At 39.4% G+C, this 20,050-nt stretch overlaps 1 pseudogene; it reads right to left on the bottom strand.

Moving 5' to 3' along the window:
* LOC117495161 overlaps positions 1–18,524 on the bottom strand; it is a 527,883-nt pseudogene extending 509,359 nt beyond the window's left edge.
* Between the last annotated feature and the right edge of the window lie 1,526 nt (positions 18,525–20,050).

Here is a 20,050-nt window from a genome sequence, read left to right as displayed (position 1 = left end):
GGCGTCTGGCAGTCTGCCATCCTACTTTCCCCTTCCCTCCCTGTCTGCAGCTCCTCCCTCTGATTCATAACCAGCCTTATCAGCTGAAGTAGTTCACACACAGGGACTTTGTTCAGTGAGAAAGAAAAAGACATGCAGCTAAAAACAAGCTCCACAAAGTTATCAAAAGGACACAACATCCACACATCAGCATCCATAGGATATAATTCAATCTGCTTTATATAACAAACAATGAACAGCGACTTAAATAAAAAAACAAGGCTAAATTTAACTAATTTACAAGATGTGCCAAAATCAGGGCTGAAATAGAGATTTCTCCTCTAGCAAGTGTTTTAAATAGGAGGGAAAGTGTTTTAAATAGGGGCAGAGAAAAAGGAGAGAATCAGGCTGCAGCACCTCACTGAAAAGTGGTTTAAATAGGAGGAAAGTGTGCAGGGATGCTCAAATGTGTGTTCATGCAGCCCCTAAATAATGGTAATACTGATTAAATATCATTTCTAGGGCAGAAAGTATTTTAAAAGTGAGAAAAACTATTTTAAATGGCTTAAAAAGCACCAAGTGATTTACGTGCAGTTCCAAGATTCCCCACAGGAGGGCTCTAGGGAGCGCATCACCCGACATGAGCACAGTGCATTAACAGCAGAAAATACGATTAAAAAAAGGGCAAATCAATTGATTTAAAGTGCAGGGAGGCTCCACACCAGACACAGGTACATTCCTACATCCCCACAATAGTGACACTGATGGTTTAAAGTCGTTTCTGCGGGGAAAAGAGTGCGAGAAGTCTGATCAGAGACCCATAGTAATGACTAATGATACAATAAACCATTTACATCTAAAAGTATTGATTAAAATTCATTTTTATGGGGAAAAGTGCAGATGAGGTATTTTTGGTATTTTGGGCAAAACACTTCACCCAACCCTGTATATATATATATATCTATATATATATGCCGTTAAAAACTGCAATATATACCTGGCTGCTAAATCCTCAGAACTGTTACAGGATGTGTATTTTGTAAATTGTATAACTTTTTATTTTATTATATCTTTTTATCATATAACTTTTTTTTTACTTTAAATACTTTTGTTTGCATGTAACATAGGTAACATTAAGCTGTCAGTGGCTCTTTTCTGCTGTAACAACGTACATGTCCCCTCTGTGGGACTATTAAAGGTTTTCTGATTCTGATCTGATTCTGAAATACGATGCTCAACAGCTCGCTTAACGGAACTTTGACGCTGGTATCAGTTTGGTTTCCCACCAATCACGGGAGTATTGTGTATAGAAAGTGTTGAGTTATATTTCTCGCGCTACCTTACATCCATGAAGGCAACATGACAGAGGGAGGGCTGTCACTTAGGATGCAAAACTACTCTTTGGTAAGCCCCGCCCCCCCCCCCTAAGCAACATCAGGGCCAAAAGTTAGAAAGCGAAAAAAACGGTGAAACCTGAACAAACAAGATTTGAAACTGAGAAAATAATTGTTTCGAATCTGAAAACGGAAAATCTGCAACTGAAAAAAAGAAGGATTCAAATATCAAAATATGTATAAAAGGAGTGGAGCTGTCTTTTTATGAAAAGTAATTAAGCTCGCTCCGACTTCTTTCTCTTTTTTTTTATCGAAAAAAGCGAACTATTCAGTCAGACAGAAATTTATTATAAAAGTAAAACAAGTGCAATTTCAAGTACTTTATCCAAAATCCAAGCACTTTAACCAAAATTCAAGCACTTTATCCAAAATCCAAGCACTTTTCAAACCTTGAAAACACCACATGAAATTTCAAGCATTTTCAAGGATTTCCAGCACCGTACAAACCCTGCTGTTAAGCCCGGTTTCCCGGGCGCAACATCTTGCAAGAAACAGCATCTCAGGGCTTCTTAACATTTAACAACCTATTAATTATGCATACCCAAACCTGTTACGCACCGCCCCCCCGGTACCGGGCGGATAAACGCGTCATTTGCAGGAAACAACGTCTAAGGAATCTTAATATTTAATAAACTATGAATGTTTTATATCCATGTAACGGGAAGAAACTCAGCTAACTGATCTTTAAAAAAAAAAAAATCCAAAAAAAACCCACAATGCTAACACTCAGCCTCTGAATTAGCCACGAGCGAAAAAATGTAACCTAAAACTGCACCTAAACTCACTCATAACTCCCTTATTACTTATCCTAGATGCACAGCCAACCCCTCGATTAGCATCTCCTGGAGACACAGAATCTGTGTAAAAAACCTCAACACTCAGTGATAAACATTTGCGACGCTATAAATGAAAGCGTACATCAGAACATGTGGAGCTAGGTAGCTAGAAACGCTAACATGGCTTACCTTGGTCAAAACTGGTCTTCAATGGCATTAAAACGATAAAAAAACGATGCTGCAGTTAATCCATAGGTTAATCCAATGTGTCTGTGTCGTCTTTGAAATGATTTCTGATAATCCATAAGCAATAAAACTGCTTTTTCGTTTACAAATGTCAGAGCTAGAGATAGGTCCACTCTGACTCAAAATTACATGCGCGAAGCCCCCAGCTCTTCTCTTCACAACGTGTGTGTGTGGGGGACTCCCCCTTCGATTCTATTGGCTCTAACGGTCAGAAAGAGGTGTCAACCATCCAAATCGACCAAGAGATATGGAAAAAAAAACATTTTCACCCAAATCACCTCAGAGTTGGAGTGGTTTTGGCTAAACCTCTCTAAAAAGGTCAAATGTCACTTGTTTTGCATCAATCTTGATACAGGGTACTTATTATATGTTGTACTTTGGATTCCTAAAGCTTTTAGTCTACTAACCCATCATCCAAGGGTAGTTTTCACTATAAGTAAAAAAGAATTTTTGGACGGACACTATAATTTACAGTTTTTTACTATGTAAAATCTGAATTTTCTTTAAAATAAAAAACATCTATATTGATTCGGACACTTCTACATCCAACTCACAGATGTAACCTTGCTTTGATAAAATAAATAATTCATATAACCCTTTTAGAAGTTAAGTTGTAGTCATTTGTTTTGGGCATGTCATTTTCGAGCCTGAAACATGAAAAACAGGCTTGGTGCTTAACAGGTTTAACGGGAAGAAACTCAGCTAACTAGAAGAAGAAACTTAACCTTAAATAAAAAATAAAACATTCACAAACTAAGGATTATCTAAATACATGTTTAACTCCATTACAGTTGCAGGACTCACCAGATCTCAAGTCTTCTGTTCTTTGTTGACGTCCCGATGCTCATATTTAACGTGTAGATGTAAAACGATCCCGATATTAATCCATAAACTCCTGCAGTAGACATACAGACAGCTGTAGCTCCGCAGGAGGAGAGCTTTATACAGTCTATGGAGGAGTCCCGCTCAAACTGACTTGGAAGTTTCAAATGTGAACGACAGGCGCGGACAGTTCTCATTGGCAGGTTTCTTCCATTACGTTTATATTAACCAATCAGGAGTGTTGTCGACTCATTCCAAACATGCCTGACTTGTCTGCCGTGTTATGGCTGAATTCTATTTCAAGTGCCGTAGCTCTGGCTGTTGGCCAGAATCCGAAAACCATACACATTATAATACTGCATGTAAGACTAAGGCTTATTACTGTATATTGACCAATGGAAAAAAAAAAACAGCAACAGAACACATAAATAAAACAAGGATAACTGTGACTTATTGTTGAGTAAATAACAGTGTGTGTTTTAAACCTGGGTCCTCCCTGCAGAGATTTCTCCACTTTCTATGATTTTTATTTTTTTTAATGATATTGTCAACTGTAGATGTTTACAATATAGTAAGTGAGGAATTTAATGAAAACATATTTATTTACTTTTGTTTCAACATTGGATATTTTGTGTTTGTGGTGGATTCAATCGAATATTGAGAAAATGATTTATGTAAAAATGTTTTACTTACATTTTACGTTTTTTTTATTTGATGCTTTTTTTTACAGTTTTATGTTTACCTTAAAATTACAAAGAAATATCTTAAAGTCTTATAATAGTAATACACTTTTATATTACGAGTTACATATTTAATTACAGATAATACTTTTTATTTTACGTACATAAACATGTACAGCTTACCAGTACGTAGACAGAGGCTCACAGCAGCCATTTTCTCAAAATATCTCATGTTGCCAATTTTTATGTGCGACCTTCATGGAGAGGAGAGTGGAGACGTTCCTGTAGGAGCTTCGAAGATAGTGGCACACTGGAACCACCAGGGGGCACAAGATCCTTATTGGACAGAGTCAGAGGTCAAAGGTTAAACTATGCCCATAATAAATTGTACATGATTCGATTTTCAATAGATAAACTAGGCATACACCCAGAACAACAGTATTACTTACATTAGCCAACAACTTCAACAGCTTATGTTACATAATCATGTAAAAATAAATATAATACATATAATTTATAGAATAAAATCACTAAAGTGATGCAAAAATATTTCTTACCCTCAGAAGAGCTGTAGTGTCCTGGAAGCTGAATCTTCTCAGCAGTCTCTCCTTCCACTCTCCAGTGAACTTTTTGGTCAGGTCCTTCTCAAAATGTCCAACCCTGTCTCCTAAAAATTACGTTCCCACAGAACTAAACTGCATTCTCAATTACGTTTAGCTAGAAACGTATTTTCTCCCACGTTACGTTGGTTATGAACCTATCTCAAATACGTTTATTTTCTACATATCTTCTAGAAACATATTTTCTCCCACATTACGTTTGTTATGAACTTATCTCAAATACGTTTATTTTCTACATATCTTCTAGAAACATATTTTCTCCCACGTTACGTTTGTTATGAACTTATCTCAAATACGTTTATTTTCTACATATCTTCTAGAAACATATTTTCTCCCACGTTACGTTTGTTATGAACTTATCTCAAATACGTTTATTTTCTACATATCTTCTAGAAACATATTTTCTCCCACGTTACGTTTGTTATTAACTTATCTCAAATACGTTTATTTTCTACATATCTTTGCCATTTATTGTCTTGCTTATAATAATGATAATAGTCATTTATAAATATAATTTTAGAGCACACATTTGAAATCGACGATCGGGCTCGATATCCTATGGTTAAATTAAAATCAGTAGGCGAGGCTGTAATTTCGCCAGCTGCGAGGCAGAAAATAATAGTTTTAACATGCCAAAAAGCTGCTGTGTCGTTTATTGCACCTCAAACATTAAAACAAATCCAGAGTTACGTGTTTCTGTACTTCCTCTAAGAAGAAAGGACAGTATACAACAGAAGAGCTCTGTGGCTTCAGGCTTGATCGCCGTTCAAATGACAGCTGGTTTCCCCAAAAGTGGGCGGGGCTGTAAAGTGATGTAGAAAAGATCCTCAGCTCGCTGATTGGAAGTTTTAGCCGCAATGCACGTCGGGATATGGTGTTAATGCGATATGAAATCCGAAAAAAAAATCAGAGTTTAGGATGGCCGAAGACACTACACTACCCATAATCCCCAGCTATCGTTTGGGACTACAGTCCCGTTGACAAACCCTGTGATTAATCTTCAAGCTCTGGGATTGGATGTTGGAGTGGCAGTGCGCCAAGGTTACGCCGAGCGCCAAACAGCTCTTTGAAATGGAACGAAACCACGGCAGACTTTCCAAAACTGGACTCGAACGCCCCCCCAGAACTACACATGCTGGCTATTGTGTTTCGCAACATGTTCTATGGCACGTCTCTACTGGGAATTGTAGTTTTAAAAGACGTTTTCGTTTTTCCCAAAATTAGAAGTTGACAGTATTAAACTGTGTACAGCCCTGGAGGTTTAGGGGATAGGAAACAAATTGGTGTGTACAAATGTAAAACATGTAATTAATAAATGGGTGAAAATCGCTTGTGTCCATAATGGGAAGCATTAATATATACCCACATGCCAGCTCATTGTTACTTTGTAATTCTACTCCCCTACAATTCAAAGGTTAACCTGGTATTTTTACTCCACTACATTTATTTTAGTTACTTTGCAGATTCTGATTAATGATGTGAAATATAAACAACCCTTAAAGCAGACTTTAGTTACACCTGAGTAAAATTCAGGGAAAGGTGATTGTCAAGTGCCAACAATCAGGAGAGATATTAGTTGGTGCTTGAGAAGACTAAACATTTATCTGCAGATCTCTATAAAGTATATATATCGTTATTCTCTACTAATAGTTAATTAAAAACTGTATATAATAGCTATTTTGCACATCCCTTTCAAGATTTTCTAAGGTTTATTGACATATCATATACACAACTATGTTGAAGTTATGCAATTAATGAAAAACTTGGGTCACAGGTTCCTCAACAGTGCATTACAAGACATCTATCAATATGTGTGTATACCTCCACCATTAAACTCAAATTCTGCACATGTCTTATACTATCTACATACATAAGAGTATAATTAATATATATATAATATCAGTTAAAATAAGTGCTTCAACACAGTTAACATTGCAGGAAAGCAATATATTAGACGTTAAGTACTTTGTCAGGCTTAATATTTATCTGTAGATAGATACCCCCCAAAGCTTTTTTCTTATTTGAAAGAAGACCTTAACCTAAAGTATTCTTTAATGTGTTAATAAAGGTTAATTAGTTTGTCTGTTTTGCACATCCTCATATTAATATCTTTGTACATCCAGCACTAAACTGTTTTATTGTAGAGATCACTTACAGTATCTTCTTGATTTTTTATATTCTATATTTCTATCATTGACCTTCTACTTTCCCCCTATGAAAGTATGTACTCTTAATATTTTATTCATCAAATAACATTATTCAACAAAAATAATTAAATAACGTGCTTTAACCACTAGGCGGTGCACACAAGATACACACAGTATACTAATAATAACTTTGTATTATTAGTGTAGTACACTTATGTATGTATAACATCTGAAGATGTGTAGGTTTATTCATGTTTTTACATAATTGTACAGGATATTGCTATATTATTTCTCATGTTTTACTTCTACACATTAATATCTGATTTGTAAAACATCACAGACAGAAAGGTATATCCGTCATTTAATGGTAAGCTATTGAAATTCTGATTCCATACATGTGTCTCCCATCACCCAAATCCCCTGACTATTCTCTCAACTCAGTATTTACATTCTTATATTCAAAGAAAATCAGTAATATCTTTAAAAACTACAAGTCCTTTTCTATCAGCTGTGCACCGTTATGGTGTAAATATAACCTATCTACCAATTGGATCAAATATAAAAGTCAGCCGAATTAGTATTGATACTGCAAGGAGACGTATTTTGTGAAAAGAAATGGAAGATGTTGTTTAATTGTTGATATATTTATGATCCACGTCACGTATTCAGTTTCGGCAGTTCTTCCTGTTTGTGCAGAAGTCTTCTCATCAGGGCTCTATAAATAAAGAACTACGGCAGATGTGCAATATTTAATGCAGCCAAACCGTGTATTACAATGCCGTTATGTGATGACTTTCAAAGAGAAAAGCAAGAACACTCGGAATAAAGTATTATTATTATTTTTTTTAATGTTTTCGGATTTCACATCGCATAAACACCAAATCCCAGCGTGCATTGCGGCTAAAACATCCAATCAGCGAGCTGAGGATCTTTCCTACGTCTGTTTCCGGTATTGTTCCTGTAATGAGAGTTCACATTTATGCTACATTGAAGGGTGGAATTGACTACACATCTTCAGAAACATAATTTGCTTCAGATATACTGTAACTCATAGCAATATTGTAACCATTAAGAAAAGCCAACTGCATTAAAAACCCAGTTAACAAACACTAGGTAAAGTATTTTTCCTTCAGTAATGAAGATGTAATTCCAATGTAGACACACCTGGGGTCGCTGTTCAGTCTGTTACGCTGAGCCATGCATTGTCTGGAACGTAAAAGGGACGAAGAAGACAAAGTGAAGTGACGTACTTCCGGTTCAATGTGAAAACATTCCCAGTTAAACAACAGAAACAAATCGCTTAGTAAAAAGATAAAACACTGGCATGTAATCTACGTTAGAATAAATAGAATGGTTTTGAATAATAGATGAGAGTAAAATCTACGTCACTTTACAGCCCCACCCACTTTTGGGGAAACCAACGCTGTCATTTGAACGGCGATCAAGCCTGAAGCCACAGAGCTCTTCTGCTGTCCTTAAGGCCCCTACACACCAGGCCGATATCGGCCGTCTTGCGTTGTTTGGCGACAACGGGTTCCTTGTCGCCCAAAGTCAATTTGGTGTGTCCCGAACCCTCGGCCGTGACACGCCTTATTTGGCCTTTCACGGTCGACACCCGGCCGATTCAACATGTTGAATCGGCCGGGTGTCGGACACAAGCTATCGGGCCAAGAAACCACTCTGATCAGCTGTTCAGCTAGCAAATGAGAAGCGAAACGGAAGTGAGGGACGTAAACAAACGATTTAAGGCACAAGACAGCAGCTAAACACCAGCAGGTGATACTTAAAGACATCAAACATAGCCCTTAAATGTCCTCTCTTACCTCCCACACATAGCAGGGACATCTCTGATATCGGCGGGAGCGTCCCCGGCTGTCCTCTGCTGAGAGCTCCGTGATTTGTTTGGTCAAGTCCGGTTTTTCATCTCATCGTAAATTTAGCAAGAAGTGGCCATTATTACATTGCTGACTCAATAAACTACACACCCGCCAGAACAATGCGATCATCAGATGCAGGTCTATTAACTGTGATTTTATAGTATGTCTGCACTTTATGTGCTCATTTCATCATTCATGTATTTTTATATTCTAAAACATGTTTTCGATGGACGAGAGTGAAAATGGAGCGCACACGCTATTTGTTTGTTTATATCAGTCTGTTCTTCTTCTCTGTCTTCCGGTTGTTGCCTATTTTGAATGACGAATACACACTACCGCCGCCTGCTGGTAAGGAGAGTTATTGCCACTCACGCATGCGCAGTTCGTACGTGCTCGGCTGAAGTCTTTGCGGTGATTTCCAGTGCGACACACGGCCAATACGCAGGAGAACTCGTCGATGGAACTGTCGGTGTCGGGTGTCGGCGAGTTCTCTGGTGACTGCCTGGTGTGTCAGGGCCTTTAGAGGAAGTTTGAGGCGTTTGAGGTGCAATAAACGACACAGCAGCTTTTTGGCAGGTTAAAACTATTATTTTCTGCCTCGCAGCTGGCGAAATTACAGCCTCGCCTACTGATTTTAATTTAACCATAGGATATCGAGCCCGATCGTCGATTTCAAATGTGTGCTCTAAAATGATATTTATAACTGACTATTATCATTATTATAAGCAAGACAATAAATGGCAAAGATATGTAGAAAATAAACGTATTTGAGATAACTTCATAACAAACGTAATGTGGGAGAAAATATGTTTCTAGAAGATATGTAGAAAATAAACGTATTTGAGATAAGTTCATAACAAACGTAATGTGGGAGAAAATATGTTTCTAGAAGATATGTAGAAAATAAACGTATTTGAGATAAGTTCATAACAAACGTAACGTGGGAGAAAATATGTTTCTAGAAGATATGTAGAAAATAAACGTATTTGAGATACGTTCATAACCAACGTAACGTGGGAGAAAATACGTTTCTAGCTAAACGTAATTGAGAATGCAGTTTAGTTCTGTGGGAACGTAATTTTTAGGAGACAGGGTTGGATAGTTACTACAGTTAGCTCTCTAGGGAGGTAGAAAGGCTGGCATATGACCGTCAGAGCTTCGATGTAAGGGGAGCAGTAACTGTCTACAGTTCGACTCTGTGGCCCGTTCTCATTTCATCAAATGTCCCTCCTCGACCCCCCCCGCCCACAGGAGATGCGAGCGGAGGAGCCGAGGAGGGGATCCGAGGAGAGAGGAGGGGAAGCAGCAGGCGGTTAGAGAAATGAGAACTCCTCTCCTCTGAGCGGTCATTTTAAAGGGACGTCCATTAATGATGACAGGAGGCACAGCAGCCCTCTGTCTGATGGACAGATGTGTTCATGACGACTTATATATTTACTTTTAATTCATTCACAGTGCGGTATAATGAGACAATAACAGGCTACAGATGCGGACATACACACAGACACACACACACACATATATGTATATATTTATATAAATATATACAATTTCAGAATCAAACAGAGCACTCTCATAATAACGTAACACTATCAGAGACTGGATATATCCCCCCCCCCGTGTGTGCAGAGCTGAGAGCTGCTGCACACACGCGCGCCGCCATCTTCCACATACCAGAGATATGTGGGCAGGCAGTCAAGCAACGTGTAAAAAAGCCTCAACCCCAAGTGAGCTTGTAGTCTTAATTAATGTTAGCGTGTGTGCTTGTAAACACAGTCGGATGGGTGACCAAAACGTCCCCGTTTTCCGGGCAAAGTCCCCGTTTTCGGGGCCGATACCCGGTTGAAACTCCCGAAAATGTTCCCGTTTTTGAATGTGCGTTTAAAAACATAGAGCAAGGTGAAATAAAATGTTACATGTCAGTAAAAACAGAGTAACAGGGTGTTTCTCCTACCTGGCAATAAACCTGTTTCTGATTCTGATTCTGATTCTGATTCTCAATGTCGAGGACGCTTGCTTGGAAGCACATGTCTTCCGAGTCACTTCCTTCAGAAGCGAGGCAAGAATCCTTCCTGGCATTCGGAAAACGATGAGTGGAACACGCTAGCAAGTGTGCAGGTGTGCGTCACATGAGAGGCCCCGCCTTACATCTTCCGCCACAGATTTGGGGAAATTGGTCCGTGCGCAAAGCATTGTGGGGATTTTAAGACCGCGGAGTCTACTCATGTGCAGCCTCGATATTTCTCCAAACGGAGTACGCCGGGCTCGGTAGATTTCCAAGTATGTTGGAGATTGGAACAGTACTTCGGCGGCACTCGATGACGTAGTATGCTTGAAATAGTGGCTCTGAAGCAGCTTTACTCGCGATTGAGAAACACCCACAGTGTTGTGCCTTTTAGCGTATTTCTTCTTCTACTACTTCTTCTTCTACCTCTAATTCTTCTTCTTCCACTTCTAATTCAATGTACCTGCCCGCGAGATATTGGACAAAAGAAACTCGGCTAGTAGTGTCAACTAAATCCATAGTATTACAACAAAAGTGCCTTAAACGAGGTAAGTTACGAATTTATGTTCTCAATCGCCAAGTATGGGATTGAATATTACATTTGTTTAGATTAAATGTATTGTCCCCAGGGGGAAATTCATTTGCACAGCTCTGTGAAAACAATATGACATCAACACAAAATAAGACAGACAACTACAGATAGCACCACACATGATGGTTATTTGTTATTATTTAGGGCCGCAATGCCTGTATGGATCAGGTGTTTGCCAAAGCGAGCCCTTTTACTATAATAATAATAATATGTTATTAGGCCTATGTATTATATAAACCGTATTGGTACAATGAGCGACATCTAGTGACGGAGTTTGGAACATTGATTTTATTTTTCTCATTGCAGTTAGACTCTAGAGACAAACCAGGGGACTTTATTTTTATTTGTAATCTGTGTCTGTCCATTTGGTGTAGTATTTTATCCAATATTACATTTGGTTTATATATTAGTCACTTTTCTTATGAAATGCCAGGTTTTAGGCCTTGGTTTGAACATTCAATCCTGAAAATAATTTTTCTTTAATCCTGACATGACTAGAGTAGATAGTAAGAAAGTAAGTCAATCTGTATAGGAAGACGAGTTAAGGGATAGAGGAGAAAAGGTTATGGTATAATTACAGAGCCTGTCAATTTATAAATTGAGGAAATCAATGTTAGTCTGTTAACCAAAGTGTAGCCATCTAATAATGTACTATCTATTTTTAAAGATCAGAGGGAAACAACAGAACGAGAGGGGTCAATCCGGAATAAAAATAAAGAAGCAAAGAGATTGTAGAGCAGTGAGAAGGAAAAAAGCTTGGTGTGTCAATTCATTAAATTGCCAGTATTTTTCGTTGTGAAAAAAAAATCGCCCCCTCCGATTTTTTAACAGCCCCCTCAGTCATTTCATCGGGCCTGCCTGGAGGACAAGGGTAAAGCCTGGGACTTAAAGTGCCACGTTATATTTTCTAATATTTGCAGAGCAGTGGTCAAATAAAAACTTTTTTCCAGGCGCTTAATTTGGGTGTAAACCCGGCTTCTGTCTAACTCTATTTTTTCATTTGTTAAACATCTATTTCTATAATTTCTCATATGGACAGCAACTCTAAATAACTTCAACACACACAGATTTTCTCTGCACCTCCTAAAGAAAAGATGAGTCAGTCCATAAGAATTTGAAGTATTGTTTTATTGTGAATAAATAATGTGATCAGATTTTTTTAAATATTAGTTCAAAGTAAAAAGTGGCCGAGCTGCAGGGTTTTATGTCATTGCCATGAGTGATCATGAAAGCAATATTTGAATTATCACACATTATCACACAGAAATCGTTACTGGTTTACAGCTCTTTTACACAAAATTGGCAAAAAATATACCAAAGATATAGTATTTGGAAGAGAGTTTTTTAATAAAAGTTTTCAAACAAAAGCCCAAAAGTCAACTAAAAAGTGTTGCTCGTTATAGTTCAAAGTTGTTAAATCCCAATTGTTTTCTACCAAAGAAGCCAAAGTTACTAAATGTTGTCTAAATACAAGCAAGTGATGACTTTTCCTAGAAGTATAGAAATATAGTTTTTACCACGTTTGAATCAGGAACTAGGATTTCACAGAAAAAGCTAATCAGTTTACAAATCTGTTCAAACTGTCACAGTTTTTACTGGTATATGATATTTTTTAGTCTGAATCAAAAGACTCTCACCAAAGAGTCTTTACAGTAGTTGTATGTATCACATCATTTTCATCAGCACATAGAGTTTGACTCGAGCTTTTCATAGAAATGACATCTTCAAATCTAAATTACACATTTCGCTAAAAGTTGAAAAAAAACAACATTTTCCACTTTGGAAAGAATACAAATAAAACAATCTCACATCAGGGTCAATTCAGTATTCTGGAGCGTTCGATCCTATCACATGATCGTTAGCAGATGAACAAAACAGATTGGTGTCACATGACACTGTTCACGTTTGATCAGTATTTAACATGATGTGCTTTATTATAAGTAAAACAATGTGAACCGCTTGTTTAATTGGTTCCATTCAAAGTCCTTTTTTTTGTCTGTTTTACATCACAAAGTTTCTCAATCTCAATACCTTTGCGAGATCTCGCAAAACCCCTTTGTGAGATCTCGCAAAACCCCTTTGCGAGATCTCGCAAAACTTTTCATTTAGCTCAATAGGCGCTTTCACACCGCAGTACCTTTCCCACTTTAGTTCCGATATAGTTCCGAAATGTTGCGTTCACACCAAAAAAATCCGGAACAAACATTAGTTAATGAGAACCTTTTTTACCCCCTTTTCCGTCCCTGCTAGAGAGCAGGGACTTTCGTGGGAGAAAAAGGTTAGAACTATAGAGTTCTCATTAACTAAGTTCTGATGAACCTTTGTGGGAAAAGTACTGCTGTGTGAAAGCGCCTATTGTACTTCAGTCAGTTCGGCAACACAGAAACCACAACAATGGAGCGGTTCATCGATTTTTACTTTGAGCTTGGCCTAAAATATAAAGATATAACATCAGCGCTTGGCAATAGGCACGGGTTTCACATAAGTGAAAGACACCTCAAGAGAACACTCAGAGCGAGGGGACATGCACGTCGCAAAGCATACTCTGAGCTGAGTTATTGACAGATTCGAATTTCGCGGATCAATAACTCATGAACATAACGTTGTAAAAATACAAACAACATGACTTTACAATCATAGCAAGGTAGACAACGAGCTACAGAGTCGTTTTTATCAGAACAGTTCGATACGCGCCGTCATCCGAGCTAAACAATCTGCACCTGGAGGAGAGAGGAGTGCTTAGGGACCGTCTACAAACTGCAACACCGAAAATATATACTCAAATTCAATAACTTCCCTTTTTTAAGATATAGTGCTACCAAAATCTCTTAACACATCAATGGTTATGTTGTTGTTACAGTATAACACTTATTTTGAATAAATATGCTTTAAAATATTTTCAGGCTTTTTTATTTCAAACTATTTTAAATTACTTTGACATTTTACAATGTAGTGCAACAAAACACCTTTCACACATCAATAGTACATTGCTGCTCATACTACATCAGGGTTGTCCAAACTACGGCCCGGGGGCCAAATGCGGCCCGAGGGCCATTTTGAATCGGCCCTCAGCTAATTAAAAAAGTATAATGAAATATGGCCCACAAATTAAACTTGTGCATGTCTTATATTGCACTTCTTAAACATATATGTGTTAATAAGCCCACATTTTCTAACGAATCTAAGTTGATAAGAAAAAAGCTCAATCATTTATTTACATAACATATATTTCATATTTCCTCTTATTATAAGCAATCTGAAGCTTCTGTTTTAAGGAATGAGCTGCCAACAGAATAAATGAAACCCTATGGAGAGCTGTGATGTAACCGGTTTTTTTCTTAGTTTGATTTGTTAGAAAATGTTGGCTTATTAACACGTATACATATATATTCAAGAAGTACAATTTGGCCCCTGGGCCGTAGTTTGGACAACCCTGATGTAGTATGAGCAGCAATGTACTATTGATGTGTGAAAGGGGTTTGGTTGCACTATGTTACATTGTAAAATGTCAAAGTAATTTAAAATAGTTTGAAATAAAAAAGCCTGAAATATATTTAAAAGCATATTTATTCAAAATAAGTGTTATATTGTAACAACAACATCACCATTGATGTGTTAAGAGATTTTGGTAGCACTACATCTTAAAAAAAGGAAGTAGAAAGCACTCCTCTCTCCTCCAGCTGCAGATTGTGACCAATTATTGATGTTTAGTACTGTTCTGATAAAAACGACCCTGTAGCTCGTTGTCTACCTTGCTATGATTGTAAAGTCATGTTGTTTGTATTTTTACAACGTTATGTTCATGAGTTATTGATCCGCGAAATTCGAATCTGTCAATAACTCAGCTCAGAGTATGCTTTGCGACGTGCATGTCCCCTCGCTCTGAGTGTTCTCTTGAGGTGTCTTTCCCTTATGTGAAACCCGTGCCTATTGCCAAGCACTGATGTTGTATCTTTATATTTTAGGCCAAGCTCAAAGTAAAAATCGATGATCCGCTCCATTGTTGTGGTTTCTGTGTTGCCGAACTGACTGAAGTACATTGAGCTAAATGAAAAGTTTTGCGAGATCTCGCAAAGGGGTTTTGCGAGATCTCGCAAAGGTTTTGCGATATCTCGCTAACCAATTTTGGTTTTCTTCTCCGTGTCCCCTAGGGACATAAGTATATGAGTGATGTTTCTCTCAATTTTGTATGTTCTATTTTTTTGTTGTACATATTATTTTGCTAATGCAATACCAATTTGTTCCTGGATTTAAAACAAGTTCCGTTAAAAACACTATGGCTCTTGCAGGTTTGCCAGAAACTCCCTTATTTCTCCGCACATTCTGTCCCTGCTTCTGTCCCTAATCTTCTCCAGAACTTTGATGCTGTTCTTACGAAAGAAGGATTGGTGAGGTATCTCTGCTGCCTTCATGTGATATCGTATTGACATGTTGCCATTGCGTTGTTTGTAAAACAAACATTTTGCATAGTTGTTGCAGAAAGAAATTGTTTTTGTCCAGGTTTCAGATGTTTTTGTCGAGGTTCCAGATCCCTTTCTAGCAGTTCCTGATTAATCTGTTCAGCTTTAGCCTGACCATCATGTGACATCATGCTTTTCTTTGGGGGACTGTCACTGAAAATGAGCCTCCCTTCATAGCAGAGAGCAGCGCAGCTCTTCAGATAACGCTCATCTGGGTGGTTCTTCAGAGCCTCCTCTGCCAAATCAATGGCCTCATCAACAGATATATAGTTATACACAGGCTCCGCCCTCTACTGGACTCTATGGGTACTACCTCTCAACCATACTATGCAAGCATTCATCTACTGAGATATCTATAAACGTAGCCGGCCCCTGGGGCGGGCCTACCTGAATGTGCGCGCAAGCTCACCGTATAAAAGGCGGCTTCGCCTCCTGACTGTCATCCTACACCCTCTTCAGCGAGCGGCATAGGACAGACAGGGCCCCAAGTATAGGGCTCCGTCACATTGACCCGTCACATTGACCCATCACACTGACCGGCTTTTGGTTAACAGCCACTGCACCGCAACTCCTTCTCCCACGGTTGTGACCGTGGAGAAGTCGGGGCCGCAGCTTACTTGGCTGGTAGAGCACACTCAGACTAGAGATGGCAAATCCGGATCCTTTTACGGACTGAGGGTCTTCTGAGTCAGTCATTGAAGAGATCCGGATCATACGAGTCATTTGAGTCATATGAGTCAGCATCACCAAGACCGTAGAAATCCTGTCGGTGAAACCGAAAAGTTGTTGCATTTCACGAGCATATTAAACTGAGGTTATATTAACCTCCGCAACACAGTGTATTTTGCTTTAATAAAAAATGTTGATCACAAAAAAAAGGGTTATTTTGCGATTTGGCAAATCTGAGTCTGCTGTTGACTCGTGCATGAGGACGAGTCTGCTGGATCTCTGGATCTGCTGCTATATGGCTACGGCTCTGAGTCCGCACGAGTCTGCTCTGCTGTGTTTTGCACAGTGAGTCAGGATTTGCAAATCTGAGTCTGCTGTTGAATCGTGCATGATGACGAGTCTGCTGGATCTCTGGATCTGCTGCTATACGGTTACGGCTCTGAGTCCGCACGAGTCTGCTATGTTTTGCACAGTGAGTCAGGATTTGCGAATCTGCGAATCTGCGAATCTGCGAGTCTGCTGTTGACTCGTGCATAATATAGCCACGGGAGCCGGGTGCTGGAGGAGGGGCTATGCTCGTGCACATGACGAGTATGGATCTCTGGATCTGCTATGCTATTACGGTTAGGAGCCGTCGGCTCCTCTGAGTCCCCACGAGTCTGCAGGAAGTTTCACTGATCCGCGTCCCCTCCCCTGAGCCAAACGATCACTTCTGGCAGCTATCCTACTTGCTAAAGGGTAGGCAGATGGACTGGGGTACGTTGTAATGTGATTTTACATGTTATAAAGAGAGTAGCGAGTGACGCAATTTATAGTTTTAATTTGTACGTCACACCAAGTGTGGGACTCAAAGGACTCGGGTTAATGGAGAGGGGAGACTCGTCATGACCAGCTCATTTCTAGGATCCGGGTTAATGATCCGGATGAATCAGGACTCGCCCATCTCTAACTCAGACAGGCTTACCTCGTGAAGAGTGTGCATGGAAAATAGTGAAGAGAGTCCTCCAGCCCTGCATGGGGCCTAACGTGCACCATGCTTCCCGGGTCCCTAAGGAGCATGGGAAAAAATAAGTGCATTATGTCCAGGGGGGGGTGGGGGGGGGGTCAGATACCTACTGACCCACAGGCCCCCCCCCCCTCACCAGTCCTGTCTTGCCCCATAAAGCACAGACGATGAGAAGGAGCCAGACATGTCCAAGAGATAAAACTTTATGAAGGGGCCTGGCGTGGAACAATACGCCGCCGTGCATATGTCCTCCACACTCACACCGTTGAATAAGGCTGTTGACACAGCCATACCCCGTGTAGAGTGTGCACGGACCCCCGCGGAGAAGGGACGTTAGGCCCCATGCAGGGCTGGAGGACTCTCCTCACTATTTTCCATGCACACTCTTCACGAGGTAAGCGTGTCTGAGTGTGCTCTACCAGCCAAGTAAGCTGCGGCACCGACTTCTCCACGGTCACAACCGAGGGAGAAGGAGTTGCGGTGCAGTGGCTGTTAACCAAAAGCCGGTCAGGGGCAGTGTGATGGGTCAATGTGACGGAGCCCTCTACTTGGGGCCCTGTCTATCCTATGCCGCTCGCTGAAGAGGGTGTAGGATGACAGTCAGGAGGCGAAGCCGCCTTTTATAGGGTGAGCTTGCACGCGCATTCAGGTAGGCCCGCCCCGGGGGCCGGCTACGTTTATAGATATCTCAGTAGATGAATGCTTGCATGGTATGGTTGAGAGGTAGTACCCATATAGTCCAGTAGAGGGCTCCGCCTGTGCTTATATAACTAGGGTTACAATACGTAACCCCTTGTTTCTGTAAACCCATAGCAATGGTTTTAAACCACTGTAGCTGCTGACAAGACTTCTCAAAACCTTTGTGGCTAACTCACATGCTTCATCTTCTATTATTTCTCCTCTCTGAGCACGTTGATCAAGGTAGTGAGCTGCAAGGTACAAGTTCTCTGGATCCTGTTCTTGGGCAATTCTAATTTTCTCCAAGATGTCATCTTCCAGCCCTGTCCTGCTGTGCTTAGAAGCATACACTAAAGCTAAGACATGCCAGCTGTTCCACTCCACCATGTCCGGCTGCATCTCGATGGCTCTCTGGAAGTAATCTGCAACCAGTTTTATGTCGCAGTTAAACATCATCAGCGTATAGGCTTTTTCAGCCTAGGTCTCCAGGTGGATTTCCTCCTGGGATGGAGATGGCTATTTTGATTTTGATGAACCTGATGAGGTCAAGTTAACGGATGAACAATCCTTCATATTTAAACATGTCTATACAGTCTGTAGGATATATAGAAACAGTGACAGTGCTTGATGATATGTAAATTAGTTAATGTCAATTGGAAATATGCAGGTGTCATTTGCATTATTTCCTACACATTTGCATTATGTTTTCACTTTGAGCAGCAGCTGTCTGCAGAGTGTCAGAATGAAGAGCTGTAGGAGACACCTGCACCATGACGCTCTGCTGCTGCCATCTACTGCTGTAACCAGGTTACTGTTTGGATACCAAACCTGTTCATATATCGCCTTGGTAATATTGTTATACAGCTTTATCTGTTTACACATTTTTCAGTTGCTAACACACTAAAAATGACACATAACGCATAATTATTTAATCTCACACTCAAAGAGCAAAACCTCAGCTCAAATCTCCAAAACTCTAAACACATTTTCAGCTCTGCACCCAATTTTAAACTCAACTTGGCAGTTTTTGCAAAACACTGCACACGGTTCTTTAAGTAAGACACAGGAATCTGACATATTATGTTTGCCATTTTCAAAATCCTGCCATTAAAAATGCTACACACATGAACCAATAAAGAAATACACATGAAATACACATTACCAGTAACACCGAACTGCTTTATTGTTGACTCAACAATCAGGATGTAAGCACCAGAAAAAGGCTACACCTAAGAACTTTTACAAGTTGAATTGCAAATTGGGTGCAGAGCTGAAAATGAGCTTAGAGTTTTGAGGATTTGAGCTCAGGTTTTGCTCTTTGAGTGTGAATTTAAATAGTTATGCTTTATATGACATTTGAGTGTGTTAGCAACTGAAAAGAACTGTAACAATAACTTAGATATAGCTAACAGTTAATGGATATACCATGTATATGTTAATTTTTCCGATATTTCATTAACCTGTTAAGCCCTGAGCCTGTTTTTCAGGTCTCAGGCTCGAAAATGACATTCCCAGAACAAATGACCATATCTTCCCTTCTAAAAGGGTTGAATTAATAATCTTTTTTCTCAAAGTAATGATAAACCTGTGAGTTGGATGTAGAAAAGTCAGAATCAATATAGATGTTTTTGATTTTAAAGAAAATTCAGATTGAACATAGTAAAAAACTGTAAATTATAGTGTCCATCCAAAAACTTTTTTACTTATAGTGAAAACTACCCTTGGATGATGGTAAGGTAGACTAAAAGCTTTAGGAATCCAAAGTACAACATATAATAAGTACCCTGTATCAAGATTGTTGCAAAACAAGTGACATTTGACCTTTTTAGAGAGGTTTAGCAAAAACAACTCCACCTCTGAGGTGATTTGGGTGGAAATGGGGGTTTTACCGTTTCTCTGGAACCCATTGGTCGATGTTGGGGATTGACATCTCTTTCTGACCGTTAGAGCCAATAGAATCGAAGGGGAATTGCCCCACACACACACATGGTAAAAAAAAAAGTTGGGGGCTTCGCGCATGCAGTTTTGCATCAGAGCGAACCTATGTCTAGCTCTGACATCTGGAAACGGAAAAGCAGTTTTATTGCTTATGGATTATC

This window comes from Trematomus bernacchii, unplaced genomic scaffold (assembly GCF_902827165.1).
Source record: "Trematomus bernacchii unplaced genomic scaffold, fTreBer1.1, whole genome shotgun sequence".
In the NCBI taxonomy this organism is placed as follows: domain Eukaryota; kingdom Metazoa; phylum Chordata; class Actinopteri; order Perciformes; family Nototheniidae; genus Trematomus; species Trematomus bernacchii.
This window is presented reverse-complemented; position numbering and strand designations above follow the sequence as displayed.